Raw genomic sequence first — 14,807 nt, forward strand, 5'->3', positions numbered from 1 at the left:
TTTTGAGTTTCAGAAAATCAAGTTTTCATTTGTTTGAGGGAAAAAAACCTACTTGTCCTGAGGAATCAGGGTTATAGCTGAAGAATAAAAATGAAGCTTGATTCAGTGCAACTTTTAGAAAACCTGGAAACTAGTTACTATTGCCTCTTGCATGTCAGTCATTATTTCTTTAACTTAAATTGGTTGGCTCAATATTCATTGACAAATTAGAAGTATGTCACTGCCTACTCGTTGACTTTACATTATTAACAGATTTTTACAGTATTATAAGTAACAGTTTTAAAAATTAAACCTATTCAGGCAATGTTTGAATACAGTGTTTTGCATAATAAGAAAAATCTCTGATATGTAGCGCTGTTACTAAATAGTGGAAGTCTTAGTTTTTAATATAGAGAACATAGTCTAAGAAGGAAGTTGAGGATTGTAGAAGATACATATATATATATATATATATATATATATATATTTTTTTTTTTTTTTTTTTTTTTTTTTTGCGACGGAGTCTCTCTCCGTTGCTTCAGCCTCCCGAGTAGCTGGGACTACACATGCGCGCCACCATTCCCGGCTAATTTTTTGTGTTTTTAGTAAGAGACGGGTTTCACCATGCTGGCCAGGCTGGTTTCGAACTCCTGACCTCGTGATCCACCCGCCTTGGCCTCCCAAAGTGCTGGGATTACAGGCTTGAGCCACTGCGCCCAGTCTGTAGAAGATAAATTTTAAAGCTCTTTTATTGATTCTAAAAACATGACAATTGAGTTCTTAGGTAACTAAATTGATAACTTTTTTTTTTTTTAAGGGAACTTCATTAAAGTAATTTGCAGTAAAACTGAATGGTCTTTTCATTTGTCTGCATCTATATAAAATCTATCCTCAAATTTATCACCTAGCTTACTGGCATTTTAATTAACTTTTTAAAAAATCATGCTTATTCATTATTTAACTTTTTGACTTATTTACATTCTGTTTTCTTAGAGTTAAACATCATCAGCTTAGGTGTGTCTTAATCATTGAGGCCAAAAAGTTCTATGTGTCACTTCTGCAACAGAAATATAGCTAATACATACGACATCATTCTATATTAGCTTAGGTGAGAGAAAATAAATGCTGTTGAAATGAACTAATAAGACCTACAAAAAACTAGGGGTTTTGTTTTGTTTTGTTTTAGTGTCCAACTTTTACCGTGTTGCCATGCCAGATGTTTGGGAAAACTCTTTTTCTAGTGTATTTCACCATAAGGATGCTCTTAATAGAATTCCTGAACATATAAGTTATAGCCATACCTTGTTAAAATAAAATTTAGGAATAGCAGTAAAATCAAAGGGTAGAATGTATCCTAGACCAGCTCTTCTCTGAATGGTATAATTACTAGGTCTAAATTAGGCTTTTGTTATGTTGCAGGTTAATAGATTGAGACTTTAGTTACACAAGTAACACATGCACATATAAGAAAAATCTGATTACGTAAGAAAAAATAAAAAGATAAAATACACCTGCCACCCAGAGACCTACACCAAAAAGTGAACTGTGGTTATTTTTCTAGACCTTTGGATAGCCATTAATATGGTTCCACGTTAGTAACAGTGGAACCATACTGTATGTTCTTTTTGTGTTTTCAGTGGTAAAACATTACAAAAACAGATTTTCTGAACAACCTTCTCTGTCAGGTAACTTTAGTAACTTTTTCAAGAGCTTATATGATTATAGATCTAAACTAATTTATTTAATCAATCTGTTATTTTCTAGTTTCTGGCTTTTATAAACATCATTGAAAATATCCTCGTAAGTCAGTCTTTGAGTGTTCTTATTTTCTTGGGAATAGGAGAACTGTTGAGTCAAAACAATTTGCTCATTTTCAAGGCAGTTGATTCATACTACCACATTGCTTTCAGAAAGGTTATGCTAGTTTTCCCAACCAGTCCGTGTTTGGCAAAAAAACAAAAAAACTGGTAAGATTGAAGTTTATCATGTTTATTGGGCTTGGTATTTCTTTTTTAAATTGCCCCTTGCCTTTTGCTCATTTTATCCTATTTTGCCCATTGCCCCCGTTTGGGATATTTATCTCTTACTGAAGACTTCTTTGTATTAAAAGAGGTTGGAAATACCAGTTATCTAGGTTTTTAATGTTGGTTTGATAAACAACACGTTTTACCAAGTTAAAAAACACTGAGTTTTATTTAGTTTGCATTAGAGAGCTTACTGTTAACCCTACAAATTTAAATTCCTTGTTCCTAGTTCTGATTTTCAATATGAAATCGGGTAAGATACGTTTGAAGGCAAAAAAGTTTGAAAGATCACCACATTAGCTTAATCTTTCCTTGGGAATTTGATTACTTTTTCTGGGAGAGGAGTTCTGGGGCAACAGTATAAATACTCTTATTTGTGGATATCTGCAGGTTAGGTTTAGTTTTCAAATAAGTCAACATTATTTTTCTTTTAGAAAGCTCTTGGTTTTCTGTAACCTCCCAATTAGCATTTATATAAAAGATCAAATTAAACAAACTAGTGTGTTTAATTTCGTCTTTTATTTAAATGCTTTGTGGCTACCTAGCTTACCTTTTGAGCTTTTAAGAACAACAACAAAAAAACCAGAGTTTTTTCTTTTGCTTTGTTTGGAGACAGTCTTGCTCTGTTGCCCAGGCTGGCTGGAGTGTAGTGGCATATCCCTACTTACTGCGACCTTCGCCTCCCAGGTTCAACAGATACTCCTGCCTCAGCCTCCCCCCAACCCCCCAAGCTAGTTTTTGTATTTTTAGTAAAGACTGTTTTGCCAGGTTGGCCATGCTGGTCTTGAACTCCCAGCCTCAAGTGATCTGCCCACCTTTCCCTCCCAAAGTGCTGGAATTACAGGTGTGAGCCACCACTCCAAGCCCTCCAAGCCAGGGTTTTTTTTTTTTTTAAATCTTAACCAGTATTGCTATTATTAAAAAGTGGTTTTCTTTCTTTTTTCTTTTCTTTTCTTTTTTTTTTTTTTTGAGACAGAGTTTCACTCGGCTGTCCAGGCTGGAGTGCAGTGATGCGATCTCGGTTCACTGCAACTTCTGCCTTCTGGGTTCAAACAATTCTCCTGCCTCAGCCTCCTGAGTAGATGGGATTACAGGCACGCACCACCTTATGCAGCTAATTTTGTATTTTTAGTAGAGACGGCGGGGCGGGGGGTGGTTTCTCCATGTTGGTCAGGCTGGTCTCGAACTGCCGACCTCAGGTGATCTGCCCCCTGCCGCCGCCAGCCTCCCAAAGTGCTGGGATAACAGGTGTGAGCCACTGTGCCCTAGCCTTGTTTTGTTTTTAATCTGGAACTGAAAATGAGGGAGTTAAAGTACTAGTTTGGTCCTTTTTCACGTTAAGTGTTTAACATCATTTTTAAAACCTGAGTTAATTGGAGATGTTCATTTTTTCCAAGAAATTGAATTCAGGTGTGTGTATCATGGTTTATTTAAATTCATTAATTGGGAGAGGAGGAAGAGGGTGTGAAAACCTGTGCATGATGTGTGCAGGCACACATGTTTTGAAGTTATTAAAGTGTTTGGTATAGTTTAGATGTATTATTCTTGAACTTTTATCTTTTCCCAGCTGATCTCCTTGAGCTGTAAGCTTAAATTACACTAAGACTTGAATTGCTATGGCAGTAGTCTTATGAATCAAACTCTAGGGATAGGGTCCTACAGTCTGTTTTAACAAGCCTTCAGGGGTGATGTGATACAAGCTAAAGTTTGAGAACCGATGATGTAGTTGAAATTTAACAGCAATGTTTCTCTGTGTGTTATGTCTAGTGATAAATTACTACAGTGGTGGCTTAATGAGGGAAGGTAAGTTTAAGAAACTAATAGGGGCCCAGGAACGGTGGCTTACGCCTGTAATCCTGGCACTTTGGGAGGCTGAGCCAGGCAAATCACTTGAGGTCAGGAGTTTGAGACCAGCCTGGCCAACCTGGTGAAACCCCATTTCTACTAAAAATACAAATATTAGCTGGGTGCCTGTAATCCCAGCTACTTGGGAGACTGAGGCAGGAGAATTGCTTGAACCTGCGAAGTTGAGGTTGCAGTGAGCTGAGATCACACCACTGCACTCTAGCCTGGGTGACAGAGGGAGACTCACTCAAAAAAAATAAAAAATAAAAAAAGTAATGGGAAAATTTCCAGAACCCAGGCAACACTTACTAGGCTAATCATAGGGTTAGAAGGTGTTTGTCATTGTAGGTGTTATCCTTCAGCTAAGGTGGTCTTTACTCAGTATTTTTTTTTTCTTTTTTGGAGACAGTCTCTCTCTCTCTGTGTCACCCAGACTGCAGTTCAGTGGCACAATCTCAGCTCACTGTAACCTCCGCCTCCCTGGTTCAAGTGATTTTCCTGCTTTAGCCTCCCAAGTAGCTGGGATTACAGGCGCCCCCCACTACACTCGGCTAATTTTGATTTTTAGTAGAGATACGGTTTCACCATGTTGGCCAGACTGCTCTGGAACTCCTGACCTCATGTGATCCACCCACCTTGGCTCCCAAAGTACTGGGATTACAGGCATGAGCCACTGTGCCTGGCCAGTATTTTCAAATATATAAGCCAAACTAGTGCCATCTTACATTCTAGATTGGAGTTCTTGATTTCCCTTCCACTCTTAGATTTTTTTTTCTTTTTTTCCTTTTATCACATCAAAGGACACTTAAGTGCTATAGATTTTTTTTTAATGCAGAGTTTTCTTATTTATTAGTATGCTGGAAGAGATAAAGTCCTGGATAGCATAAATACACCTGTTGAAAGGAATATGATAAGACTTATTCTTAAGGAGTTACAGTCTCTTAGATTAAAACAAAGCTGTTAGGTTAGTGAGTAATTTAAATAAGTGGATAGTAATAGGTATTTACAGAAGAGACATCTGTGGGTGTCGTCAAAGATGGCTAAGATTTGGGTGGATAGAAAAGAGGAAGTCATTCTAAGGAATTGAACGAGATGAGAATGAGGAGAGTTTGAGTAATGGTAAAGTCAGCTAAAGTAGAATGGAGTTTATAAATGCTGGATAATAATGTAGACCCTGGGAGGTTAAATACTATGATGAAAGACAAGCGTAAGTCATCAGATTAGATTCCTTCCTTTTGAGGTTGACCTTTGGTAACTATATAGATTAGTTATCTTTTTCCTTATGTTATCCTAAAACTTAGTGACTTAAAACAACAAGCATCTGTTATATCATAGTTTCTGTGAGTCATGATTCTGGATGTGGCTTACCTGGGGGCCTCTGGCTCATGATCTCTTACAAGGCTGCAACCAAGGTGACAGCTGGGTAGCACTTCTTTCTCTCTTTTTAAAAAAAAAAAAAAAAAAAAAGACAAAGGGTTGCTCCGGTACCCAGGCTGGAGTGCAATGGCATAATCTTGACTCATTGCAACCCTCACCTCTCCAGCCCAATTGATCCTCTTACCTCAGCCTCCTGAGTAGCTGGGACTATAAGTGTGCACCACTATGCTCAGCTTATTTTTATATTTTTGTGGGTTTTTTGGGTAGAAACCATTATTTTTTTGTTTTGCCATGTTGCCTAGGTTGCCCTTGAACGCCTTAGATCAAAGGATCTGCCCGCCTTGGCCTCCTAAAATGCTGGGGTTACAGGTGTGAGCCACCGTGTCTGGCCTGGGTAGCAGTTCTCAAGGTTTGACTGGGAAAGGTTCCTCTTCCAAGCTCACTTATTTGACTGTGACCAGGCCAGATTTTCACTCTGCGTTATTGCCCAGATATCAGTTCCTTGCCATGTGGGCCTCTCTATAAAGTGGCTGACAACACAGTAGCTTGTTTCCTGCAGAGTGAGGGATCTCAGAGAGAAGGCCCCTACTATGGAAGCAAGTCTTTTTTATAACTTAATCTCAGAAGTAACATCGCATCATTTTGGAATATTCTATTTGTTGTTAAAAGTGAGTAACCAAATCCAGCTCATACTCAAGCGGGGCGGGGGAGCGGGGGAATTATACAAAGATGTTAAGAGCAGGAGGCAGGGGTCTTTGGGGGCCATCTTAGAGGCTGGCTGTTTGTCTCTCTCTCTCATCTCTAAGAGGTAAATGACAGCTATTGTATAATGAATGCCTTTCTATCCAAGCTTCTTGTATACTATTAGGAGAACATAGTGCTTTGGATTTTTTATTTTGGATTAACCATAAATTATTTACATTTGGCTTTGCAAAATGTTGTACCCGTAAATGTAAACATTCTTAATTACCTTTCAGCGACTTAAGTTTAAAATAGCGTGTAGTCTCTTAGAATTGGTAGGAATTTGAGATTCTCTAGTTTATTGATTTTTTTTTAATTTAGCTACATAATGGAATCACCTGGGGATTTTCTTCATTACTTTTTTTTTTCATTACGCTTTTTTTTAATAGAACATTGTAGATTCACATGCAGTTGCAAGAAATAATGCAGAAATCCCACATACTCTTTTTTAAAATTATTTCCATAGGTAATTGGGGAACAGGTGGTATTTGGCTACATGAGTAAATTCTTTAGTGGTGATTTGTGAGATTTTGATGCACCCATCACCTGAGCAATATACACTGAACTCAGTTTATAGTCTTTTATCCCTCACTCCCTTCTCACCCTTTTCCCTCAGGTGTTCAGAGTTCATTATATCCATCTTATGCCTTTGCAATCTTAGCTCCCACTTATGAGTGAGAACATACGATGTTTGCTTTTCTGTTCTTGATTTACTTCTCTTAGAATAATAGTCTCCAAACCCATCCAGGTTGCTGCAGATGCCATTAACTCATTCCCTTTTATGGCTGAGTAGTATTCCATCATAGATATATACCAGTTTCTTTATCCACTCCTTGATTGATGGGGCATTTGGGCTGGGTCCACATGATTGCAGTTGTGAATTGTGTTGCTATAAACGTGCATGTGCAGGTGTCTTTTCTGTACGACTTTTCCTCTAGGTAGATACCCAGTAGTGTGATTGCTGAATCAAATAGTACTTCTTCTTTTAGTTCTTTAAGGAATCTCCACACCATTTTTTCATAGTGGTTGTACCAGTTTACATTCCCACCAGCAGTGTAGAAGTTTCACTGCATCCATGACAACATCTATTATTTTTTAATTTTTTGATTATGGCCATTCTTGCAGAACTAAAGTGATATTGCATTGAATTCGACATACTCTTTACCGATTTTTCTACAATGGTAACATCTTCTAAAAAGAGTATCTTGCAAAACATCTTGCACAGTATCACAGTGAGGATAATGCCATTGATGTGATCTAGTGATCTTACTCAGATTTTCTTACTTGGGGATTTTAAAAAACACTGGTACCCAGGCCCTACCCCATACCGAGTAAGTGAGTCTTGGGGTGGGAGGTTTGGGCCAGGCTTTGCCATTAAACAAAAATCTTTCCTGGATTATTTTAATGCACAGCCAGGGTTGAGAGCTCCTGCTTTGGGAGGCCGAGGTAGGCGAATCATCTTAGGTCAGGAGTTTGAGACCAGCCTGACCAACATGGTGAAACCCCATCTCTACTAAAGACACAAAAATTAGCTGGGCGTGGTGGTGGGTGCGTGCCTGTAATCCCAGCTACTCAGGAGGCTGAGACAGGAGAATCGCTTGAACTCAGGAGGCGGAAGTTACAGTGAGTTCAGATCTGCCTGGGTGACAGAGCAAGACTCTGTCTCAAAAAAACAAGAAAAAACTTTCCTGTAACACTACCGTCTCTGCTTAACTACAAGTAAATAACAGTGAGCTATTTTGTGATGCAGCTCCATCAGTGTTTGCCTATTAATTTTTTTTAATGGAAATAAAATCTACTTCCATATTAACTTTCACTCATTGTTCTTAGTACCAGTAGCACCTTGAATACTTTTGGTTTTTTATATAACTATCGTTTTGGAATCCTGAAGGAAAACTTCTTCCTGAGGTTAATCAACCCCCTTTTCCTCAGTTGTTCCTATCTTCTAGGTAGCCACTTTCTTATTATAGGCATAGTATCATAGGCCATAACTTTGCTAAATCATTGCTAAATACACAACTCATCCTTTGATCTTGACACTATATTACTATATGACTTCATATAAATAATTATTTTCATTAAATGATGGGATAAGTAGAAGAATGAGAATTTATTTAGGCTGACATTATTGAGTGAGATAGTCATCAGGCTGCTTCTAACTTGGAGTGACTGGATCCTTTGGGGCCCACAGAGATAGTACTGATGGTCCTTGCATTATTTTCCGTGTTTTGAAAAGCCTTATATATATATATTTTAAAAGCTGTCAAGCCACTTTATAGATTCAGTAGATTTCTTTAATCACTTATGATTTAAATTTCTTTTTAAATTTTTGATTTTTTTCCCCTAAATTGTCATTCACCTAGTGATAGGTGATCATCTGACTTGATCTTAAATACAATGGTTTCCCCTTATCTGCAGTTTCAGTTTCTTTTTTTTTCTTTTTGCAGTTTCGATTTCAAAGGTTTCAGTTACCTGAGGTATGCGACAGTTTAAAAATGTTAAATAGAAAATTTCAGAAAGAAACAATTTGTAAGTTTTTAATTGTACACCATTCTGAGTAGTGTGGTCAAATCTCTCACCATCCCACCCAGGACGTGAATTGTCCCTTTTTCCAGTACATGGCAATAATAGGCTACCTACCTGCTACTGGCCTTTACTAGTCACTTAGCTGTTATCAGATTGAAAAAACATAGCATGTACAAGTTTAGTGTTGCCTGCACTTTCAGGCTTCCACTGAGGGTCTTGGGACATGAGGATGAAAGGGGACTGCTGTAATGGCTCATTTGATACAGCTTGGGGTATAGTTGATGCCCCAAGTATAAGGTGATGGATAGTATGCTATCTCAGAAGACAGCTTAAAAAATTTTATTGCTCTAATGTCTGATCTGGCAAATCAGCTTTCAGAGCCCTACTTTTTTTTTCATTTGTAAAAACGAATTGTTTTTTTTTTTTTTTTTTGAGACAGAATCTGCCACCCAGGCTGGACTGCAGTGGCATGATCTTGGCTCACTACAACCTCTGCCTCCTGAATTCAGGTGATTCTCGTGCCTCAGCCTCCTAAATAGCTGAGATTACATGCGTGTGTCACCATGCCTGTCTAATTTTTTTATTTTTTGGAGGAGACGGAGTTTCACCATGTTGGCCAGGCTGATCTTGAACTCCTGACCTCAGGTGATCTGCCCACCTCGACCTCCTAAAATGCTGGGTTTACAGGCATGAGCCACTGTGCCCAGCCTGACAATTTTGATTTTAAGGCCAAAAGTTAGAAGGTTTAAATGAGAAATGCCAAATATTCCAGGAATTTTCTCCTGTTATTATTTTTTCTTATGTAAATATTGTTCAATAGTATTGTTCTTTCCTTTTTTGCTATGTTCCACTTAAAAGTGTTTGAAGTGCCCTAACAATACATTTTGGCAAAAAATACAGCAGGTAATGAAGTATTAGGTAACATTTTCGTGTTACTGAGACGTTTACTTAGACAATGCTAAGAATAGTTGTCATCCTAGACACTTCTCCCCAGGCTTGCTTTGCCATTGCCTTTGAAACTGTCATACTTATAACTCAGATATTAACTGACTCTAATTACTTGGTAATATGTCCTCTCTCTTAATCACAATTGTACAGTGTTTTTAGGGATAAAGTGTAGATAGAAACCGAAGTATTATCTGATTCCTAACCAGTATTTATAAATAAAAGCCTCTAATGTGGACATTTATCTTGAAATTTGTGACATTTGGACAGGTATTTATCTGAAACTTACTTGAAACTCAAATTTAATACCTTCTCTCTTTGAGACTTTTCCCCCTTTGATTGACTTATCTCAGAACCATTCTTGGAACTTTAGTCATCTTGATATTTTCCTTCATTTTCCACATCTAGTTATCCCTGATCAGGTCACCTCTGAAATTTGTTTCATGCTGTTGCTATCCTTTTTACTAATGAATCCCAGTTTAGGACCTTTTTTTTTTTTTGCCTCCTTGCCAGTGTGTCATTCTGTTACAAAACACAAGTACAATAATCATCCTCTTGCTAAAAAGAGACTTCCTGTCAAAAGTTTATCCTAGACTTCTTACTGTGGCATTCATGGCTTCCTCATTTTAATATAGATTTTTTTTTCAATTATATCTGCTATTGTTCCTTATCCCTTATCACCACCAGTTGCACTGTTTGTAATTCCTTAATATTTGTGTTTTCATGCTTTTGGTTCATGCTTGTTTCTCTTCTTTACCTTTTCTTTCTCTCTTTTTCTTTTTTCTTGAGACAGGGTTTTCGCTTTATTGCCCAGGCTGGAGTGCAGTGGCATGATTATGGCTCACTGCAGTCTTGAACTTCTAGGCTCAAGCGATCTTCCCACCTCAGCCTCCTGAGTAGCTGGGCCTACAAGTGCGTGCTGCCACACCTAGCTAATTTTTTGTATTACTGTTTTTATTTATTTTTTGTTTGTTTTGTTTTTGGTAGAGACAGAGTTTTTTGCCATGTTGCCCAGGCTGGTCTCGACCTCCTGGACTCAAACGATTTTCCTGCCTCAGCCTCCCAAAATGTTGGGATTACAGGCATAAGACACAGTGCCCAGCTCCCTTTCTCTCTTTTTTTTTTTGAGATGGAGTCTCTCTGTTGCCAGGCTGGAGTGCAATTGCACAATCTCTGCTCATTGCAACCTCCGCCTCTCGGATTCAGGCAATTCTTTTGCCTCAGCCTCCTGAGTAGCTGGGGCTATAGGCGTGTGCCACCACACCCAGCTCATTTTTTTGTAGTTTTAGTAGAGACGGGGTTTTACCATATTGGCCATGATGGTCTCGATCTCCTGACCTCGTGATGTGCCTGCCTTGGCCTCCCAAAGTGCTGGGATTACAGGCATGAGCCACCGTGCCTGGCCTCCCCTTTTCTTCTTAACTGCCTGATAATATTCCTATTGAGAATCTGCTCAGGCTGCTTGCTGTGGCTCATCTCTTTCTAGGTCCTTTTCCTCTAACTTTCCTGTGCTTCCTTATCTATGTTTGGATAGTGCTTCATATGGATCTTTGGTATAGTCTATAAGAGGTTATGATATAGCCATCCCTATACCCAAGCCTCTCTAGGTATCTAGATATGAGGGTTTTGAAGGTGAGAACTAAACTCCTTCATCTTTGTGTCCATAGCATATGGCACAGTGAATCTCTGACAGAAAAAACTCAGTAAATATTTGTTGAAGTTTGCCCCTGCCTGGTAAATGCTTGCTTTCTCAGTTTCCTTGTAGTAAACCAAAGGGATCCAGACAAGATTTTCTTCTGGCACTAACAAATTGTTGTATGTATGATTTCTAGATAATGCCAAAGTGAATAGTATAAGAAGATGGCAAGGAAGAAATGTTTAAATTCCAGGAGAATAAGCTTCTTAAGTCCCCTTAATATTCAGCCTTTTAGGTGAAACTATTATTTGCATATAGTTCCCTGGTGCTTTGTGTGAACTGACACAGTGATGATACTAAAGACATTTGAATCAGCCAGGTGTGATTGCTCACTCCTGTAATCCCAGCACTTTGGGAGGTTGAGGCGGGAGGATTGCTTGAGCCCGAGAGTTTGAGACCAGCCTGGGCAACATAGTGAGACTTTTTCTCTACAAAAAAAATAAATAATATTAGCTGGGCTTGGTGGCATGCACCTGTAGTCAGTTACTTGGGAGGCTGAAGTGGGAGTAGGATTGCTTGAGCCCAGGAGGTCAATCAAGGCTGCAGTGAGCCAAGATTGCACTAGTACACCCCAGCCTAGGCAACAGTGAGACCCTGTTTCAAAAAAAAGACAGTTGAATCAGTTTAATACAGTAGTTCTCAAAGTATGGTCCATAAGAACAAAACTATTTAACAATAACAGAAAGACATTATTTGACTTATAAAATGTTCTCACATTTGCGGTGATGTTGCAGAGCAATGTGTAGGTAAAACCACTGGACCCTTAGATCAAATCAAGATATCAGTGGCACCAAACTATACTAGTAGTCATTGTATTCTTCAGCATTACACACTCAGAGCAAAAAAATACATTTCACTTAATCCTAAATGAAGAAGTAAAAATTACTGGTTTTATTAAGTCTTATTCCTTAAGGACATATCTTAATTGCCTATGTGACAAAATGAGAGGTATGTATAAAGCACTTCTGCATACTGAAGCATGGTGGTCATCTCAAAATAAAAATATTTCTATCTCAAAAATATTTGTTTCTGGACCTACCCTGGCCAGGTTTTTAAAGTTGAGGATCTTAGTGCATTGCTGTTACCTCAAAATTGCACACACTACTAGTTTGTCCTTTTTTTTTTTTGAAACTGAGTTTTGCTCCTTTTTGCCCAGACTGTAGTGCAGTGGCACGATGTTGGCTTACTGCAACCTCCACCTCCTGGCTTCAAGCGATTCTCCCTCAGCTTCCCAAGTAGCTGGGATTACCGGCATCCACCACCACACCGTCTAATTTTCCTGTTTTTAGTAGAGATGGGATTTCACCCTGTTGGCCAGGCTGGTCATGAACTCCTGACCTCAGGTGATTCACCCGCTTCTGCCTCTAAAGTGCTGGGATTACAAGCATGTACTACTGGGCCCAGCCCCAGTTTGTCTTTTGAAATGTTAGTTTTATAAGATGTCATCCCTGGTATGGTTCACTTCTGTTTCATGTTGGCACCTCTTTGCATCTGACTTACAGAAAGCTTTGCCCTCCAAAGCAACCAGTTGGTTTTTAGGAAAGGAAAATATTGATCTTTGTGGATAAGTAGAGGCTTGATTAAAGCTATTAGAAGCTTCTCTTTGGAAAAAATCAGAAAAATTAAAAGGACTTGAAAAGGATAGTAATTATGAAAATGAGGCCTTTGTAGCCTTGGGAATATAATATGTATAGTCACCACAGATTTTTTCAGGGAGGCCAGGTGCAATGGCTCACACCTGTAATCCCAGCACTTTGGAAGGCTGAGGCAGGAGGATTGATTGAACCAGCCAGGTTCAACAGAGTTTGAGACCAGCCAGGGCAACATAGTGAGACCTGGTCTCTAGCAAAAATTTTTTTTCAGGGAATGCTGAAATGTCTTCTTCTCTTACAGGTTAGTCACCTTACTCAGTTTATTAATAGCAGGGGTTCCCAATCCCCATGCTGTGGCCTGTTAGGAACCAGGCTGCACAGCAGGAGGTGAGCAGCCAGGAGAATTATCATCTGAGTTCTGCTTCCTGTCAGATTGGTATTAGAGTCTCATAGAAGCGCAAACTCTATTGTAAACTGTGCATTTGAGGGATCTAGGTTGTACATTCCTTATGAGAATCTAATGCCTGATAATCTGAGGTGGAATAGTCATTCTTGTCATTGTCCATCTCCACCTCTCTTCCCCTCCTCCTCCTGGAAAAATTGTCTTCCATGAAACAGGTCCCTAATGCCAAAAAGTTGGGGACTGTTCTACTGTAGTCTCAAAAATGTTCGTATTTGGCCTAAATCTGTAGCATGAGGAAGCATATCAGATCTTTATCATTCATGGTAAGCAGGGATGGGAGAGGAAGCAGGAATAGGAATAGTTATGTGGGCAGCCAATAGGATAGGAAACTTAAAAAGAACCTACTCAGCTGAACATGTTTTGAGCCTTTGAGTCCTAATGACTGAAGAGTGCAGATTATGATAAAATTATTACCATGATAATCAGGCTTTTCATAATTTGCCCCTATCTACCTTATCTGCCATTTCTTTATGCTTGTTTGTATTACAGCATAATAATGATACTCCCTGTGGAAATTTTCTGTACGCCTTTGTAAGGTTTTATCTTTTGCTTCAAATGCTTCCCCCATTCCCCCTATAAACTCATTCATACTTCACAATCCACTGTAGACATTGTTTTTGAATCTTTCCCTGTGAGCCTCAGAATTTTGTATATACTTTTATAATAAAAAGCTCTTATCTCTATTATAATTTATTCCCTCTACTAGATAGACTCTGAAATTCTTGACAATTGGATCAGTGTATTAATTTTGATATTACCATTGGACCCATGAAGTTCCTGGAATATAGCTGATAGACATTGATTGAAAAGTCAGATATGAATAAATTTTCTGATTGATTTTATTATTGATAAAAATGTCTTGATACTGTCCCTGTTTTTCTCCTTTGTGAATTGTTCACATTTCTTATCTACTGTGATACACTGAATTTAACCATTCTCTCATTCTCTAACATACTATTTTTTGCCCTTAACCAGTTATCTTACAGAATTTTAGTTATCGCAATTGTTATGTGAAATAGGTGACATTTTTACTATTTTATGGTTAAGGAATTAGAGGTATATAGGAATTAAATAACCAGCTTTTCATAGCTGGGGTTGGAACTCAATATTTTATATCATTAAATATACACAAATGTGTGAATGTTACTGTTGTGTACACTGGGTATTTTCTGTTTGCCTCTGTGGAACTCCACTACCTTTTTCCATCCTGCTCTGTGTCCCCGAAGACTTGACTTATACAGGCTGAGTCAGTGGGCTCTGACTTGTGACTTCATTGCTGTGGCCTCTGAATCCAAATAAATGATAAACAGTGGAATGGAGTCAGAAGTCTACTATATACACCATTTAAGATACAACTTACATGTGTACCATCCTCAAGAAAATTTCAAGTCAAAATTGCTGTTACAACATTTACTATTTTCTGCTCTAAGCATTAAAAACCCAAAGTATAATAAAAAATAATTCTACTTGACCAAAGTAATAGAATGCATGTATATTACATAAAATTTGTTCATGATTTATATATGAAGTTACACACTTAGGTGAGCTTATTACTAATACCTCAAATGTAAGAAAATATGTTTACTTTTTAATCTGCTGTTCACTACTTCACCTCTTAT

At 38.3% G+C, this 14,807-nt stretch overlaps 1 protein-coding gene across 1 annotated transcript in view; it reads left to right on the forward strand.

Moving 5' to 3' along the window:
* Window positions 1-14,807, forward strand: part of ARIH1 (ariadne RBR E3 ubiquitin protein ligase 1) — a 124,740-nt gene that overhangs the window by 1,292 nt on the left and 108,641 nt on the right. The window lies entirely within an intron of this gene.

Source organism: Aotus nancymaae, unplaced genomic scaffold, assembly GCF_030222135.1.
Source record: "Aotus nancymaae isolate 86718 unplaced genomic scaffold, 86718_ANA_hifiasm-v0.15.2.pri h1tg000003l, whole genome shotgun sequence".
Taxonomy (NCBI): Eukaryota; Metazoa; Chordata; class Mammalia; order Primates; family Aotidae; genus Aotus; species Aotus nancymaae.